An 18,856-nucleotide genomic window follows, 5' to 3' on the forward strand; every position below is an offset into this window, starting at 1 on the left:
GTCTTCTTTAGGTGTTATTCACACTGATTAATTATATTTTCATTTCAGCACCATGAAGGTTTACCTCAGTATAAATTTCAAACAATTAATATACAACCAAATCTAAGCCATAAGGGCGTTATGCTACTCTGTGATTTTTCCTGCATTAAAATCTATGTTTAAACTTTAGTTCACATTTTTACCATCTCTACCCAACCTGTTTCATCAGCTGGAAATAATTACCAACATCCACTTAATCGGCTTGCTTTAGCAATGGTATGATGTGCTGACTAGTAAGAATGGAAGATTTACATTTCCCCCAAAACAGATGAGACACATTTTTGTTCAACATTCTCTCTCTATAGAATTATGCATAAGCCCCTTTCTAGTCAAATAGGTGGCTCTCAGATAATTAACAACATTAAATAATTATTTTTAAAAACTGCTTCTTAATAAAGTTGCCACGAAAAAGAATCACAAATTAAAAAAACATAAATTGAAGTAAACAATTGCCTAAAAATTATTGACAATTGATACACCCAAAAATAGGTTATTGAAAGTAATTCCTCTTAGGAGGCATTTTGGCAAGTCAGCCATTGTTTCAATCATATTTCTGGCCAAATTGGTATTATGCTGGACATGACTACATTGGTGCCCAGCTCTGGTTGCTGGACATCAATCGAAAAGATGTGAGCCTGCCTGGTCCTGGAATAAATAGGTCACCATAGATCGATTTGATTGCCCTATCTGCTGTTAGTGATGGATTATATACAAAAAAGAAACAGCTTTGGGGTATTAGTGACTAATTCCATTTTTTAGCTTTGATAGCTCAAATCTCCGACATGCCCATTTTGCTTCCTGCTCCTAGTAAAGATGCGTAAGTCCGGTGCATGAAAGACTCATACATATTAATTTAACACAGAAAACCCTTTGTTGGAATAGCAGCCTGCAAGAGGTGTCCTCATAGTTTTATCTTGCCAGGCTGCTATTCTTATGTTTCCTTTTGTAGTGAGCAAGAAACTAGTGGTGCTTGTACCAGTTATCCAAGCACTTTATTGATGACTAGCAACCCGTCCCGACGTTGTCCGGGTATGAATTGCTGCCGGCCGATTGTTGCGCCCATTGGCCACGCCCCCAGAACACGAAATATTGCCCAATAAAAATGACCATAACAAATGCCTAAATCCTAATATGTGAGCACCCTCCATAGAACTTCAGGCGGGAGGTGTGCCTAAAAGTGTATCTCGGTGCTGGCCATCAATGAGAGAGACCTGTGCATTTTTCAAATGGGTGGTGAAACAATATGAGTATGTTGCTGGAGATGTGGCCCGCCGTGCCAGCAATGTACTTACCGGGGGAGGGATAGGCCCTTTCTTGCTATTTCCGTGGAGGCGGGCCTTGTTTCCGGATGTGTGTCGCACGAGGCCTGTGCGCAACAGAAGTGGTAAATCTCCAGTGTGCGCATCAGGCGTTACCGGACGATAAGGCGAGATTAGATTTCCTGCACAATGGCCCATGTTTGCGCTCCTTCCGGCCCTTGGGAATAGCGCCATGCCTGACCTACATACAGTAAAGCAGGTTCACGGCACTGGGAGCGCGGGCAAGCACAGCCGGAGCTGAAATGTACGCTCATTTTTTTTTTCGTAATGCCGTGCCCCACACACGCCCACGCCCCCAGCACAGGATATGAGACATGGCATGAAGGGCGGAACGTACCACACGTTTTCGTAATGCTGCACCCCCAGCACACGCCCACAGCACACAATATGAGACATGGCATGAAGGGCGGAACGTACCACACTCCCCCAGCACATGCCTACCACGCAGACACGCCTACAAGGGATTACATTGCTGGCACGTTTTTTTTACCTTTTAAATGTATATGGTGGGCGTCTGCATAACCTATGTCCTTCTGCTGCAACTGCCCTTTACAACGCTGTATTGGGTGTTGTGATTGGTGCTGTGGTTACTGAGATTACCCGCCTCAAAGGTTTGGGCTCTCTCTTTATAATATTAGTATGGACAGATGGGACTTGCTCTGTTACAATTCTGCCAACTAATTTGTTCAAAGCTCAAAACTTTTGAAAGTTCCTGAATTTTAAACATTTTTATACTTTGCACCGGTTTACAAGTGGGTGAACTTCCCAGCAAAAAAAACAGAAAAGAAAAAAATCTTTTTAAGATAAGAATTCATCTGCTAAACTTAGCTTTTTGTGTGCTTTTCCTGCAACAACTCATTTTTATCAGTGCTTTAAACTACTATTTTTAAAGTGTGTCTATTGTGCGAAGTTTAATAAAAAAATATATAGAAAGTAGCAGAAGATGAAATTTCACACTGCCTCCCATTTCGGGGCGAAGCGGTAAAAAGCAGAGAACAGGACTGAAGTCTCTCTATTGTCAGGGCTGGGCTGGGGCACATGAAATGCGTGCTGTTCCTGGTGGGCACTTTTGCTGCTGCAGACGAAAATTTCTCCTGCTTACCGTGTTAGTGTCAGCATTTGACCCCATTCTTCTTTTGTCAAAATATGATTTTAAGGGGCTGTCGCTAGAAAAAAGTGGGAAATACTCATCCAAGAATTGTTCCATGATACCCCAGTACTTTCTGATGAATCAATAGTGAAAATATTGGCTTTAGATCATCAAACTTGATTTCTGACATCATGTGCAAAGTTAAACTCCTACAGATAAATGCTATCCATGTATGTGTTCCTTGAACCATGCAGTTCTAGAAGTTGAAGGATAGGTGTGCACTACCCAGTTTCAGGATCCATTTATCCAAAGATGTGAAAAGCTTGATATCCCTTTACCAGTTCACGGAGCCATTCAGACACATAATTGAAAGAGTTTTTTTTTCTCCAAATCGGACCCAGACACCGTTGGACCTGGCCCTCGCTGCAGGGTCACCCCAACCATTTTGCCTTTACCCTTCACTTTTTGATTAATTCATTTTTGCTGGCCATAGGAATCTTTGCACTTTACCACTGCTAGCCAAGGCTAAAGTGCTTGGAATTTCCCCTTAAAACATGGTAGAATTGGCTGATACTCAATTGGCATATTTAATTTACTTGTAAGTCCTTAGTAATGTGGCATTACATGTGCCCAGAGCCTGTAAATTAGAATAGTAGGGAAGCAACACTGATTGCGTCACCCACTTTAGCAGCACTTTAAATATGTCTCAGGTCTGCCATAGTATCCGTGTGGGCACTTTAAACTGCCATGAGAACCTGGCAAAAGAAACTACTTGCCAGTCCCAAAACTTCTTATGTAAGACATACATCACCTCTAGGGTAGATGCAGGGCTACCCAGCAGGCACAGTGCAATATATGTGTGTGATTTTAAATGTTGCTTGCCCTGGTTGTGGAAATGTATCACATTAATGTTTCACTACTGCAAGGCCTACCTCTCCCATAGGTTAACATTGGAGTTATCTTATTACATTTAATAATCTGTAATTTCTAAATGGAAACAGGTAAGCAGTTCATGGTTAGTGTCTTTACAATTGAAATGAAAAGTACTCTATTATGGTAAAGTCAGATTTTAAATTACAATTTTGAAAAAGCAACTTTTTGGAAAGTTGTCGTTTTCCTGCCTTAGCCTTATACTGTCTGTAGCCTGTAGCCTGCCTCTGGGTCACATGACTGGGGTAGCTGACAGATGAGATGCGCTACATCATAGTCAGCCTAATTTTGTGGCTTTGTGTGTTCCTCCCAGACAGCCACACACAACATAGAGCTAAGGTGTACCTGGATGTGCCATCAGTGGCAGGATAGGAGGGCAGAGCTGGCAAAGCCCTACTTACACTTTCTTAGGCTGTATCCTGCCTCCACACAAAGGGCTGCATACACCCTGCAGTGAGTTTGGAGCCAGGGCAGGGAAGGCAGGATATCTGGCGACTTATTAAAGGAAATTTCTAGAAGCTTCTCCAACATACAAGAGGAAGGGCACCATGTATAAATATTGGACCTCGGACACCAACTCTTCAGTACAATTCCAGGCCTGTACATGCTCTGCCAAGATGGACTGCTGTGCTGCTGAAAGGACTGCCACTCTGCTGGACTGCTGCTCTAACGGACTGCTGTCCTGCTGTGCTGCCTTGCCTGCTACTCTCCTTGTCTGGCTGAGAAGGACTGAACCTGCACCCATTGAGCCTAGGACCCCAAAGTGATTCCAAGGGGTAGTTGTCTGGTCTTCTTACTCAAGCCTCAGGGACAGAATGCTAAAACAACCTTTAGCCCAGCACCTGGACTCGCCCATCTGCAAATCTATGCTGCCAAGAGATGCCAACCAGTACTGGACCCTTGGAGGTGGGCCTAAGGCTCTCTGCAAGCCTCTGTGGATCCAGCAGAACCGACAACTATACCCTGCTGCACGACACAACCCAGAGCACAACCGAAGCATCACCGCTACTGTGCGGACTGGACCGACTTTGCCTCTGCAGCCTCTTTGGGATCGCTACTGAGCAATGCAGTCATGCATCCGTATTCAACGGCAGCCTTAGCGATGATGCTGGACTCCACATCACAGCTCCTTCAAACCAATGCATCATCCACACTGCGTGCGAGTTGGCCTAACGGCTAGGGCGCTTGACCTCGGACCTGGGGATCTGGATTCGAGACTTGGTAATGATGCCAAAACCTCCTGTGATTCTGGGCAAATCACCTAATCTCCCCGTGCCTCATGTAACGTAACTGGTGCTATGTAAAGCGCTCTGATACCCGATTCGGTTCGGGTCTAGTTAGCGCCATATAAAACTCTGCAAAAAAAAAAAATGCCAGACTTCGCATCGCAAGCCCTCATCAACAGGATCGTCGACAACGATGCAGGACCTCACAATGCTGCATCGCCGTACCTCAGAACTGGTGCATCGATTCAGCTACGCGGTGATTCTTCAACATGGATCTTCGCAATGCTCCTCAAGGTACTTTGTTCAGCAAGCCTAACTGGGTCACTTTAGCGGACATGCGCTACATCATAGTCAGGCTCATTTTGGAACTTTTATGGTCCGGCGTTAATGTATATCCATGGCTGGCTCTTTGTAATTTTTGGTGCTATTTTCATTAAAATCTTTAAAATTGCACATTTTTCATCACATCTCTTGGCCTTAAGGCCTTATCCAGGATAATTAGGTTTCAATGCACGAAGTAGGGCGAATCAGTCTAGAAGTCAGGTGTGGGTAGGGACTTTTTTAGGCAATACATTCTCTAAAGGCATGTTCATGTATACAACGTTGGTGATGTTGTCATGGGGTTCGACTCAGAAAAATGACTGAGCGGTCAATTAGGATGGCGGACGGATCGCCACCGCCATGCAGGCGGTGGCGATCCATCCGCCATCCTTGCTCGTCCGCCACCTATTTCACCTCGCCATATTACAATTGCGGGGGGGAACGTAGCGGACGGGAAGACCGTCCGTCGCTTTTCCGCCGTGGTCGCCTTTCGACCGCGCCGGAAAAGCTCTAATATGGTGGCGGTGTCTATCAGACACTGCCAGCCATATTAGGATGTGCTGGGGGCTATGCCTTTCCGTGGCGGCATTAAGGCATACAGTCCTTGCATTGGGGGCCCGTTGCGGGCCCCAGGGAGAAGGGGGTGGTGGGGGGTGCACATGTGGGGTACCTATGGTACCCCCCAGCAGCTGAATATTAGCTGTGTGAACGGTATCACTCGTTTCTTTGGCGCCATTGCACGCCGAGGGAGACGACAGCCACGCCCATCTCTTGCTGGCCACGCCCCCTCCACATAGATAAATAGAGCGCGCTGAGCACTAGCGCTGCTCCATTGTATGCATTACTCCTGAGGCGAAAAGCCGGGAGTTCGTTATTGCTGTATTTTTAAAAATTCTGTTGTATATCCTATTTTTAAAAGACCTGCTTATTTGCACAGTGAAGATTACTTTGACACTCACCCTTGACTCGCCGAGCAGCTGAATATTAGCTGTGTGAACGGAATCACTAGTTTCTTTGGCGCCGTTGCACGCCGAGGAAGACGACAGCCACGCCCATCTCTAGCTGGCCACGCCCCCTCCCACGTCACTCGCTGCCACTATAACTGATGTGCCAACACCGGAAGCGCAGCGGACGAGTGCAGCGGGCACGCCGATTGCGTGCCGAAGGCGCGCTTAAGGCAAGCTCGTCTGCGCTCGTCCGCGACGAGGACGCGCCTAGCGCCACCAACTTTGCCCAATTCAGCCCCCAGTCCCCACGCTACACCCGGGATGCACTGCTTAATCTACGAGGGTCTGCACACGAAGGTAAGCTCACCTTTGAAGAGACAGCTTTTCCCTTACCTGACTTCACCCACAAGGGCTTAATCGTAGGAGGTCTGCTGAACGTCAGATCCCTACCTAAGCATGCTACTGAAATCAATCTCCTCATAGAATCACACCAACTAGATGTCCTTTTCCTTACTGAGACTTGGACACATGCCGACTGTGATATCGATTTAGCATCTGCCTGCCCTTTAAACTTCAACATCCTGCATCTCCCCAGACCCAAAGGCCGCGGCGGCGGAGTTGGCATCATCTTCCGAGCCTCATGGCAAATAAACATCATTGACATAGACCCAGTGCCTGGAATTGAGCTCTTTGGTTTGGCCATAAACTGCCACCCAGGAGTCACCTTCACTGTGATCATCTGTTACCGACCCCCAGGGGCATTTTCCATCCCGCAACAGCAAGCTCTTCTTACTATCGTTACTAACATGGCAACCTCCCACAACAAACTAGTTATTCCAGGAGACTTCAATCTCTGGCCAAACGGCAGCCTAGATACAGGTCTAGACAACCTCTTGCTGTCCTGTGACAGCGTGGGGCTTCACCAACTGATTAAGGATCCCACCCACACTGCAGGCAATCGACTCGACCTTATCTTTTCGAGCCCTGATCTAACTCAAGTAGGCGACATTCTGCCTATGAGCTGGACGGACCACTCACTCATTAAACTCTACATTACCAACACCACTATAAGAAAGCCCAATAATAGCTCTCTATCTGAATTTACGAACCGAAATTGGAAAGCCCTAGAAAAACTCAGCGCCACCACCAAAGTCTTTGATGTGGAGGATAGTTTCTCTCCTACCAGCTCGGTTGAAAACAACTACAGATCCTTCAGCTCGAGAATCACCTCCATCACGGACTCCGCTGCCCCATTAAAACACTGCAAACCCAAAGGTAGAGCACCTGCTCCCTGGTACAATGACTCCCTGAAAACTCTTAAATCAGCCTGTAAACAGGCCGAGAGAAAGTGGAGACACGGATACTGTGATAATAATAAAACCCTCTGGAAAAATACGCTCCGTGACTACAAATCTACCATTGCAGAGAGCAAATTGACTTACTACTGCTCCACTATAGTTAACGCAGCTAACAGTCCAAAAAGCATATTCCAAATTCTGGATAATATTATACATCCTGACTGCGCCAAGAAATCTATTCCCCCATCTCAGACCCTCTGTGACAATCTCGCACAGTTTTTCTCGGACAAAATCGAGACCATCATTAACAACCTGGCAACGCCCCCATCACATAACACTCCAACCCCCCCCGGAGCTGGCTCCGCTAACCCTGATCCTCCAAGTTCTGCGTGCCCTCCTAGGGAAAGTCTCCTGGCCTTTCCCCTGATCCCTGAAGCAGAATTTGAGAAACTGGCACTGGGCATTACCTCGGGATCCCCCCTTGACCCTCTGCCCCCAAAAACCTGGAAAGCATGCGAGAATGAGCTATTCCACACCCTTCGGAGGATCTGGAATCAATCTCTCGGGTGTGGCCTCGTTCCCAACCCCTGGAAGCAAGCGCTCATCACCCCGCTACTGAAGAAACCAACTCTGAATCCAGAATGCCTTTCCAACTTCCGCCCCACATCACTTCTGCCCTTTCCGGCGAAAGTGATAGAACGATGGGTCAGCACCTGCCTCTCAACCCACCTCGAGCAGCATCACGTTCTGGACGACTTCCAATTCGGATTTCGTACAGCCCATGGCACAGAAACAGCAGTGCTTACTGACATGGAAGAACTTCGAATGCGTGCAGACAGGGGCCAAGCCGTGGCCTTGATCTTATTAGACCTGTCTGCCGCATTCGATACTGTCAACCACGTGACCTTGCTTGAGAGGCTGAGAGAAGCAGGGGTTGATGGCACGGCCCTGCTCTGGTTTCATTCCTATCTCAGAGATAGGAAACAGGCCGTATCCCTCCCTCCTTTCCAATCTGCCTTCTCCCCTGTCCCTCACGGTGTACCCCAGGGTTCCTCTATCAGTCCGATCCTTTTCAATGTTTACTTAAAACCACTGGTCACTTTAATCAAATCCCACAATATGACTACAGTAAACCATGCGGACGATACCCAGCTCCTTTTCTCTTGGGAGGGCGAAGATTCCATCTCCTTGGAAGCCTTCCATAACTGCCTAAGAGACACCGCAGGCTGGTTACACCGGAACTCCCTCCAATTCAACTCCTTGAAAACCGAGGTTCTATTCTGTCCTGCGAGCCGCATACCTCGCCTTCTTCCTGCGGAGTTCTGGCCCCCGGAAAACTCAAACAATCCACTACCTGTTGCCAGCGTTCGCAATTTGGGCGTCATGCTAAATAACAAACTTAGCATGGAAACGCAGGTTACAAGAACAGTCGCCACCTGCTCAGCCCTTATGCGCTCACTGCGCAAAATCCTGCCATTATTACCACCTCCAGCCCGAGCATTGATAGTCAGGTGCACTATTCTGAGTCGCCTCGACTATTGTAACGCCCTCCTGCTTGAATCTCCTTCGACACTGCTGGACAGACTCCAACGAGTTCAGTCGGCAGCAGCCAAACTGGCACTTGGATGGACCAGGAGATCCTCGGCCACTGCTGCCTTGGCCGAGTTGCACTGGCTTCCCTTGAAGCAACGAATAGCCTTCAAGGCCCTTTGCTTGGTCTTCAAGGCACTACACGGTTTAGGACCTAGACCTCTTCAACATCTGTTCTCTTGGTACATCCCTACCAGAACGCTACGATCCGCGACCGCCTGCCTTGTGAAAGTACCCAGATTCAAGAAGGCTAGGATCGGGGGAAGATCTTTCAGAGTAGCTGCTGCCAAGCTCTGGAACAGTCTGCCTGCCGACATTCGCCAAATTCCTCAGCTCCTACCCTTCAGGAAACTAATAAAAACATGGCTCTTCCCCCAGCCTTCCACCCCCGTCCCCCCTTAATCAACTCCCTCCGCATCTAACCCAGGAGTAAGCTACCAGCGCCAGGATACCTGCCAGGTGACAGCCGCACTCTATAAATGTTTTAAATAAATAAATAAATAAATTGCATGCACAATGCGGCAGGCACCACGCGGTGCCTGCCGCTTTGTGCATGCAAATGCACAGCATGCACTTTTAACTTTGCGGCGGGTGCTGCTTAAAGCAGCACCCGCCGCAATGTTAAATATACGGGATGTGACCGCCAGGGTCACATCCTAATTGCAATGGAGGGAACACCGCTGCCCCTGCGGACGGTCCCTCCACTTCGGGGGTGGTGGACGGATGCAGGTCCGTCCCCCATCATAATCGACCCCTTAGAGTGTAGTTGCCTTCAGGGTCAAATAGGAGTTTTAACATTCTGGGTCTCCTTACTTTCATTGCATGTTATTGCCTTTTGTGACTTGTTTTGGGTGAAGATGGGTAGCAGGACATGAAGAAGCCCTGGATGAGGTTTATTTTGGTTTACCTCTCCTACCAAAAAGAGGGTTGTTGTGATCATGGCCATGCAGTATCGGACTTCTGATGATTTTACAAGTTTGCATATTAGTCTAATGTGGCTTTTGTATGTAGCGCCTCTGAATTTCACACTTGTGTTTCTGACTTGGCAGTGGCAAGACGTAGGCACTGGACACAATAATAATGTTTTGTCTTGAGCCTGAGCATCTTTCCTGAGCTGGTGTCTGACTGCACTGAGTGTAGTTAACTGATAATGTGTTTGTTTTTTCTGTATAAGAGAGCGTTAAGTGCTCTTATGCACGGAAGTGCCAGCCTGAGGTGAAGGGAATCTGTGATGTCATCAAAGAATGTTGTGCAGACTAGACATGTGTGTGTGCGTGTGGGTGCGTGTGTGAGTGTGTGTATGTGTATGAGTGGATAGAGACTGGGAGACAGTGGCCCACATGCATCAATTTCGGCTTTTGCGATTTCTAAATTGCGATAAATAGCGATTTGCAATTTAGAAATCGCAAAAGCCTATGCATGATTGTTTATTTCATTTTTTATGCAATTTGGTAGAAATCGCTATTTTTTCCAAATCGCATAAAAAATGCGATTTTCAAATTGCGAATTCGCAATTCCCATTCATTCCTATGGGCCAAAAGGCCCATAGGAATGAATGGGAATTGCGAATTCGCAATTTGAAAATCGCAAATCCTGATTGCATTTCAAGGGTCGTGAGGGGGGTTCAAATGAACACCCCCTGCACCCATGAAATTTTGTTTTCGCATCATGTTGCACACACATGTCCTAAGGACATGTGTGTTCATAACATGAATGTTTAAAAAATGCATTTTCAGCGTTAATTTCACTTTTGGCAAATTTACCGAGTTGTTCAACTACTCGGTAAATTTATCCCTCTAATTGCGAATTCGCAATTTAAAAAGTATTCATGCATTGCTTTTAAGAAATCGCAAATTTGGGATTTCTTAAAAGCAATCGCAATTTTAGAAATCGCAAAAATGTTGCGATTTCTAAAATTGCTTGATGCATCCAAAAAAGCATTTTTGGAATCGCAAACGGCCGATTTTAAGGAATCGCACCGTTTGCGACTCCAAAAATGCTTGATGCATGTGGGCCAGTGTTTTTTCAAGGTCACAGGTGAACTTGTGGGGTTTGCAGCATATACGTTTGGATAAGAATATTCGCAAATTGTAAAAGACAAGCTGGCATGGAAGAGGGAGAAACGTAGCACTGTAACGGTGCATACGAATATAAAAGTGGTCCATTTTAAAAAGTGGTTTAAATCGAACCCAAGCTGGAAAATTAACAGTTTACACGGAAGGTATGTTTTTAAAAGGGTAATATTCTTTGGTAGTTACTTAACGAGATTTCTATGGGGCTGAAAGTGTATTCAGCCATCAGAAATCCTTGCAATGATTTCAGAATGCTGTATGTTCAATTATATGTGAGTACATTTGCAGCTTCCATGTGTTGAATAAAGTCACTGCTGTCTGTGAAAATATGCAATGTTGTCATGACAACATGTATAACTGGATGATAGGTGTTTCCAAGGTGAAGTGTGTCACAGATCAGGGAATGCTTAATGCCTGAAAAATATATTTATTTACACATGATTGCACGTTTAGTAAGCAATGCACTTAAGGCCTGATTTATTTACAGGTGGTAAGCATACTTCATCACAGTGGTAAGTGAGTATATTTATCTCCTATATAATGGTCCAACTGCAAAAATTTAGATGTAGGTGGACCATAGTTTGTTAGCCATGAAGACTATTCTGGTTCCGCTGTGGCCAAACTACTCCCATGGCCAAACGGAGTAAGGGCTGTCCAAGAAATTACTATATGTCCACCCCCCTAATTTAGAAGGGTGAACAGACGGCTGTTGTTTACTGCCCATCACCACCAGGAAAACCCTGGTGATAAGGGGCAGAAAAAAACCAAAGAAATGCCCATTTACTTTGGGAGATGACTCCCAAGCGGGGTCTTTTTTTAATATTTTTTTTGTCCCAAAAGAAAATCTCAATGGATTTTCCTTTTGAAGATAAAAAATATATAAATTTGACGGATGTCTCCATCCAGTTGGTGGAGTTGTGCGTCAAACTTAAAAAAGCATTGATAGGAACTGCTGTGACAGCGGTTCCTGCTCCTGCTAATGCTTTGGAACTTACAGCTGGCTTGATGGTCACTTCTAAATTTGGTGAAAGGAGACTCCGTCAGGGTGACATAGTAATTTACTTCGCCGCCCTGACAGGCTTACCTTGCCCCGCCTACTAATTGATTGGCCTGTTACTTCTACATTCAAGTTGATAGGATGCTATGTACTCAGCATGGAAGGTGTAGGCAGCGTTTTTAAATAGCTTTGTATTAATATACAGTAATTTTGTCATGCTTTCTCTTCTTTTAGCTCTTGGGGCCTGACTATGAGCGCCCCAGTGTTGGACTGTTATTTATCGGATCATATAAATAGCAATACCATGGAAATCATATCAGATGCAATCAATTATTTTAATAATGCATTTTACCTGCAAAAATAGAGCACAACATGCATATTTTTGTGCACAATACACCAAAGTCTACATGTCCGGATATCTTCTGAACTTTTTCCCCTCGGTAAATAGTGGTAGGATCGATCTACCAACATATACCTGCGTAAAATTACAATTGGGATGTTTTCTGCCACATTTCAACCTGTAATATGTACTGTAATAGGAGTTACCACACATGCAGCAATTAACCTGCCCACACCTAATCAGGCCAAAATGATAAAGAGATTTACAAGAAAAAAACAGAGTGTAGGCACTGCATGAAACTTAAACAGAAAAGACATACAAGTCCCTTTCCCTGATAAAACATTGCTGCAGGAATAAAATCAAACTCTGGAAAGCAGGAGAGTGAGACCCCTATTTTCTTTTAGTGTGGGTGTTGGCCACTTTGATTCCTTTGTCATTTTGTAACCTTGGGCTGCTCAAGAAGAGCTTCCCAAGCAGCCTGAGGAAATATAATTTTTGATCAAGTAGTGTTCCCCAGCGAGTACCCCACCGTCTCCATGTACTAGCTTGCAGTGCATGTTATTTCCCTCCTGTGCCAGCCATGAAGACGCAAATACATTTGCGTCCATCTTTAACTTGTCCTCTTTCAGATCCGCCATGAACGGTTTGAATATTCAGTTCCTATATATGTCGTGCCACCGTCTTTTTGTGGTACACTTTACACGTTTTTCAGCTCTGGCGAAGTAGGCCCAGAATATGCCATTGAGCCTTTTTCGAGTTCTCTCCTGCTTCCTGACTCCAAGGGCCTCAGCCCAGGCTACCTCTGTGCCAGTGGCCCCCACCTTACTTCCCTGCGCGGCTCCGGCGCATAGCCTAACCACTGCCTGCCAAGACCGTCTTCAACCTTCGAATTATCTGTTCCACTCCTCGAAAACACATTCCTGTCTCGTAGTTCAAGTAAACATCCTCCCAGCTGCAGGAGCAGAGGGCCCGGTTCTTCTGTCTCCGTGCAAGTAATTCATAGACTCCGTTGCCATGGTAGGACCATGCCCCCTCACCCCGCATGCCAACACGTAGACGCATACATGCAGACAGTATAGAGTAGTCCCTGCCCGAGAGACCTTTTCCCTTCCAGACACTACTGTTCCTTAAACATATGATACCAGATACGATTTGGGATTAGGTTGATCTGACATCCCAGACTTATGTCTACACTTATGTCTACACTTGTAGTGCGAAATGTCAAGTCCTTTCACCTTCTGGTTATACGTCAGACACACGTCAAGCAGCTGCGCGCGCATCTCTGCCATATATTTCTGCTGACATTGCAAGATTCTCTTATGTATCCACCCATTTTGTGACCTCATGATCAATGACGTTTCTAGTGTACGCCTTTATGCACGCCTATTATACCGCCTTTTTAATGACGTTTTGTGACGTTTCCATGTTTTATCTCTTCTTTTCCAGCTGTTACGCCTACTGTTACGCCTACTACATGCTCATACATTGTAATGCATTGACTATATATCTGTATTTCTGTAAACAATATGTTGTCTGTCTTCCCTTCCTGAACCCTATGTGGTGATGGAATGGTTATGCCACCTTGGCTCGAGCCAATAACCCAATTCCTTTTACAGGAATAAAACCCTTTTGAGTTAACCTCAATATCCCGGATTTTGCCTCTTATTTTTCTGAGTTATTCTTATTGATTATTGATAGCAAATTAAGTATAGGTAATCGATTTTACCACAGTTCTGGCGCCCGAATAGGGACCCCTCCCCCACCCCACGCGCCGGCGGTGCGTTGCAGGCCTAGCCCCCTGCCACAGCCGGACGGACAACTACGCGTATCCGCAGGATTTCCTGTATCTCCCTCAGGCCAACGGAGGTGACTGAGGCTGCGATCGACACCCAGACGAGGCGGTGAGGAGTGCGGAGGATCCCAACCCGAGCCTAGCTGAGAGAGCAAGATCCGTGGTATACCGAGGCCCGCCAGGTTCCGAAGTTCCGAAGTATCCACGTCGCGAGTCGAGTCCGAATCCAGTCCGTGTTGAGTCCAGTCCAGAGTTTCCGAGGCCTTCCGTTTCCGTGCTTCCTGGTGGGTACCGTTGCTAGGGACGCATCCTGACGTGCGCATTAGTTTGTGCCGGTCAAGACAGGTTCGGGTGCACGAGCCTGGTCTGCACTGTTTAGCAGTGTATCTGTACTGTATAGCAGTACATCTAGTCTGCACCTGTATAAGGTGTATCCGTGCCGTTTAGCGGTACATCCTGTTGCACTTGTTATTGTACTCAATTAATGTGGTTCGTTCTTGAAATGTTTTAATGTGTCATTCAAATGTCGTGGTATGAGTGAATGTTCGATTTTCATTGTTGTGCTTCGACGTGTCTTATGTATAGTGTGTTCATATCTGAGTAAGAATCAAGTAGCCAGATTTCAGAATGCCGTTGTTCTCTAAATTAAGACAAATAAAAACCCGTAAGGGGGTTTTAGAGGAAGCTGTTCCCATTCCACCTAGGGACACTCCAGGGTACTTTATGTACCATAAACATGGCTTAGATGCTGTTTTATTTCTCGACTTGTGGGTAGACTACACTAAAGAACTGTCCGAGAATCAGAGATGGCCCGCTGCTGGGACATGGGATGCAGATTGCATCATGAGAGTAGAAGAAGCATTATGGAAAAAGAAAGCCAGACAGTCACAGAAAGATGCCATCGAGTTATGGCGTAAAGAGTCGCATAGACGCACAGAAAAAGCTCACAGACTAGAAGAAAAGAGTAAGGAAGAACCCGACAAGGTCCGAGAAGACGCATTAGTAGAGGAAGGTATCAGAGTAAAATTAGAGCAAGTAGACAGACAGCGAAATACGCTTATGAATGGCATGTTCCCCATCCTGTCAAAAGGCCTGCCTAAGGCCTCTCCAGAAATACCGAAGGACCTACCACCCCCATTGCTCCCGACTAAGACACACCCGAGGACAGCAAAGGACGTTTTCCTTTCTTCCTACTTAGATGATGTTGCTCCCACCTATGTTAATACCCCATTGCCTGCGCCCTTGCCTGCGCCAGGGCCTGTGCCTAACGGTCTGAACCCTTATGCTCTTCCTCCCCCGCAAGCTACTCCTCCCCAGAATCCTCCTACTTCCCTTGATACAGATCCGACTAACCCTTTCGGAGACGGTGCCTCAGGAGGCGCGTCCGGAGGGGCTGGTTACCAGACTCCGCCACCAAATCATCGCCTGAGTCTTAGAGAAATAGCGCAACAGCGTACACCTAGAACAGATATTACATTTTATGGAGATCGCCTTGCAGATTGTAGATATGATCCGGTACCTGGTAAAAAGAATGATGTAGACATGTTACTTGCATCAGTACGTTTACGGCGAGTCACGAACTTCCTAATGTCACTACCTGAAATGACAGAACATATGGATCGAATATATAAGTTTGTGCAGACAGGAGTAGGGCCTGAAAGCATTAAAGAGGCCATGGAGCATCAGAAAGTGGATACTAAAGCCAAGCTATTACGGTTTCTTATAAACTGTTTTATTCGAGAAGCAGATAGGCCGGGTGCGAACCCGGATGATTTGAAAGCACTCCACAAGTGGGGCCGACATATATCCGATGGTCAGCATGACAAAGAAGCCAGTATAGATAACATGTACCGAAGAATCAGAACTTCAATAACTAAGATGCACGAGAAAAGAAAGGCTGCTCTAGAAGCAGATGCAGATAAACATGAATCCACAGAGGAGGAGCCAGAGGAAGGACCAGAGACACTAGCACAAGCACAGGCGCCAGTCAGAGAGATGGTCGCGTATGTAGGTAAAGGAAGACCGTTTAAAGATCCAGTGCGTCTAGTGCGCCCGGAATGTAAAAGAATATATCAGGAAGCCATGTGTAATCCTAAAACACCCGAACACTTATTCCAAGCCACCGACCGAGTACTTCAAGAGCGCATGGGGTATCATGCACTTGACTCTATGGATGAACAAGAATTAGCCAGGTCAGCCGTGCAATGGGCTGACAACTCCGAGAAATATGGTGATGATGTGCTAGCGCATACGTTCCTGAACTTGACACCGAGTGAGCAGCGTTTAGCTGGCATGTATATGATACAGCATCTGCTCTTGTTATATAAAAGCCAGCATTCTGATCCAGGTCCCCTGCGTGATATACTAATAGAACTGGTCACGAACAGATGGACAGGTTTAAGTACTGATCTAATTAAAGTAATTCTAGAACACCGCCACAAGTATAGTACATTCTTATGTCCACAGATTAACGCAGCACCCGCTATGGAACGAAAGACCATGTATTACATGGATAGACAGAATCCGTTGCGAGAAGTGCACCCCGTACAGAATGCAGACCACACGCTTAGACGCGTATTTGTGTATACTCCTGTAACTAAAATGGAATTATTGGAAATGAAGAAATTAGTACCCAGTCACGATAAAGACCCTGCAGGTTTTCACCGCGAAATAAAGGATATGTTATTGATGGGCGATTACACATACCCCGACCTTATGAAAATACTGAAAGTGTTACTACCTCCAGGGATATACGAGAAACTCAGAGAAAAAGAGTGGGAGGTGGGTGATGCGAAGATTGATTGGGCTGCATTACAAGATGAAGAGAATACCCGAGTGCCAGGCCTAGGGCTTGGGGATAAAGTTAAAGCGTTACCAGGTTTATTAGTACAAGTGTTGCCACGTTTATTGAGTACGAAAAAGGAGGATTGGGGTGCAATTTCAGCATGCAAACAGAAACCTGATGAAGACACTAGTGATTTTTATACACGATTTGAGAAATGTTTTGGTATTAACAGCGGTCTGAAAGCAAGTAGCGAGTCATATCCACATCTTTTTGTAACGAAATTAGTCGAGAATTCCCTACCCCAGGTTAAGAATAGAGTACTGAAAGTAGAAAGCACTTGGCAAGCTAATACTCCTTCGCAAATGTTACAAATGTTACAGTATCACCAGAATAGGCTTAGAGAAGAACAAGAACATGAACAGAGACGTATGAAAGATACGAAAATGAAAATGTTAGTTGCTCAGTCAGTTCCTGCTGATGGTCAGAAAAAGGGTGCGAACCAATCTAGTAATTCGTCAGCTCCCGTAAAAGGTGTATGTAATTATTGCAAGCAGCCAGGTCATTATATAAATGAATGTGCCGTTTTGAAGCATAATATTGCCACGGGCAAGACTAAAGAAAGACCGCGTCCTCCTAGACAAGATCAGACTTCACAACAAGTACCCCAGAATACACAGCAGATCGCACCCATGCCAGCTCCTTCACAGACAGTAGCGATACCTCAGCAACAGCCCATTACTGCAACGCAAACCACGACACAGCAAATGTATCAGTATGCACAGAACGATTACCCTGACTACCAACGATACACATGAAACAGCCTAGAGAGTGAATTCCGCTTGCCCCTTATTGAAGTTCCTGTAGATCAGAATGGTCCTTATGTACATAGTCAAGTTTTAGGGAAAGACAGAAAGTTTCTCATTGATACAGGGGCAAGCAGAACCACGATAAGTCACAGTGAAGTACCAGGGGCACCCCTCTCAGGCTCACAGAACGTGTCCCTCGGATTTTCAGGAAAACCGATTATCAACGAAGTATCACAACCCCTCCCTCTTGCAGTAGGTCCTCTGACACGGACTACAGACTTATTGCTCACGAAATCCTGTCCAGAAAATCTATTGGGCATTAAAACACTGAAAGCTCTAGGGGCTATTATTTGTTGTTCTCCCGAGGGAGTACGATTATTTTTGCGAGATTTCAAAGGCCATTATGTATTGAGAGACATGGATCCCCGATTACAGAACGTCCCTGCCCACCTGTGGGCGCAGGGCCCCACTGATGTAGGTTGCATGCACATTACTCCGTATCGAGTCACACTTAAAGCAGGAGTGGTATTACCACGAATTCGACAATACAAGTTACCTCCAGATGCTGTAGTGGCTTTACTGAGAATCATTGACGAGCTAATCGCACAAGGTGTGGTTGTGGAAACCGACTCTAATGTGTGTAATTCCCCTATCATTCCTGTTCTCAAACGTACTGACCAGAATTCCCCACCTGTTTATCGATTGGTTATTGATCTGCGCGAATTGAACAAATGCATTGTACCGCAGTACCCTGTGGTCCCAGATATCTCTTCGTTGCTGACAGCCATTGATTCCGAAGCAGCGTTCTTTACTGTAATCGATCTCAAGAATGCTTTCTTCAGTGTTCCCATTGATCCGGAAAGCCAATATTTGTTCGGATTCAGTTTAAATGGACGATCTTTTAAATTTGCCCGTGCACCTCAAGGGTTCACAGAAAGCCCCAGCATCTATAGCCAAGCATTGAAAAAACAACTAGACAGTATCCACATGCCAGTTCACACTGCTCTGCTTCAGTATGTCGATGATCTGCTGATCACCGCTCGAAGCGAACCCGAATGTGAAAATGCATCTCTGATTGTTTTGAATTTCCTGGCTGACAAGGGACACAAGGTGTCTCCTTCGAAGCTACAATTCTGTGTTCAGCAAGTTGTGTACCTGGGTCACTTGCTGTCCAAAGTGGGGAGACAGCTCACACCTGATCGCATTCAGTTAATTGTAAACATGTCACCACCCAGAACACAAAAGGAGGTACGGGCCTTTATAGGCCTCACCTCATACTGTAGACAATGGATTCCCCAATATGC

The sequence above is a fragment of the Lissotriton vulgaris genome, chromosome 10 (assembly GCF_964263255.1).
Source record: "Lissotriton vulgaris chromosome 10, aLisVul1.2, whole genome shotgun sequence".
Taxonomy (NCBI): domain Eukaryota; kingdom Metazoa; phylum Chordata; class Amphibia; order Caudata; family Salamandridae; genus Lissotriton; species Lissotriton vulgaris.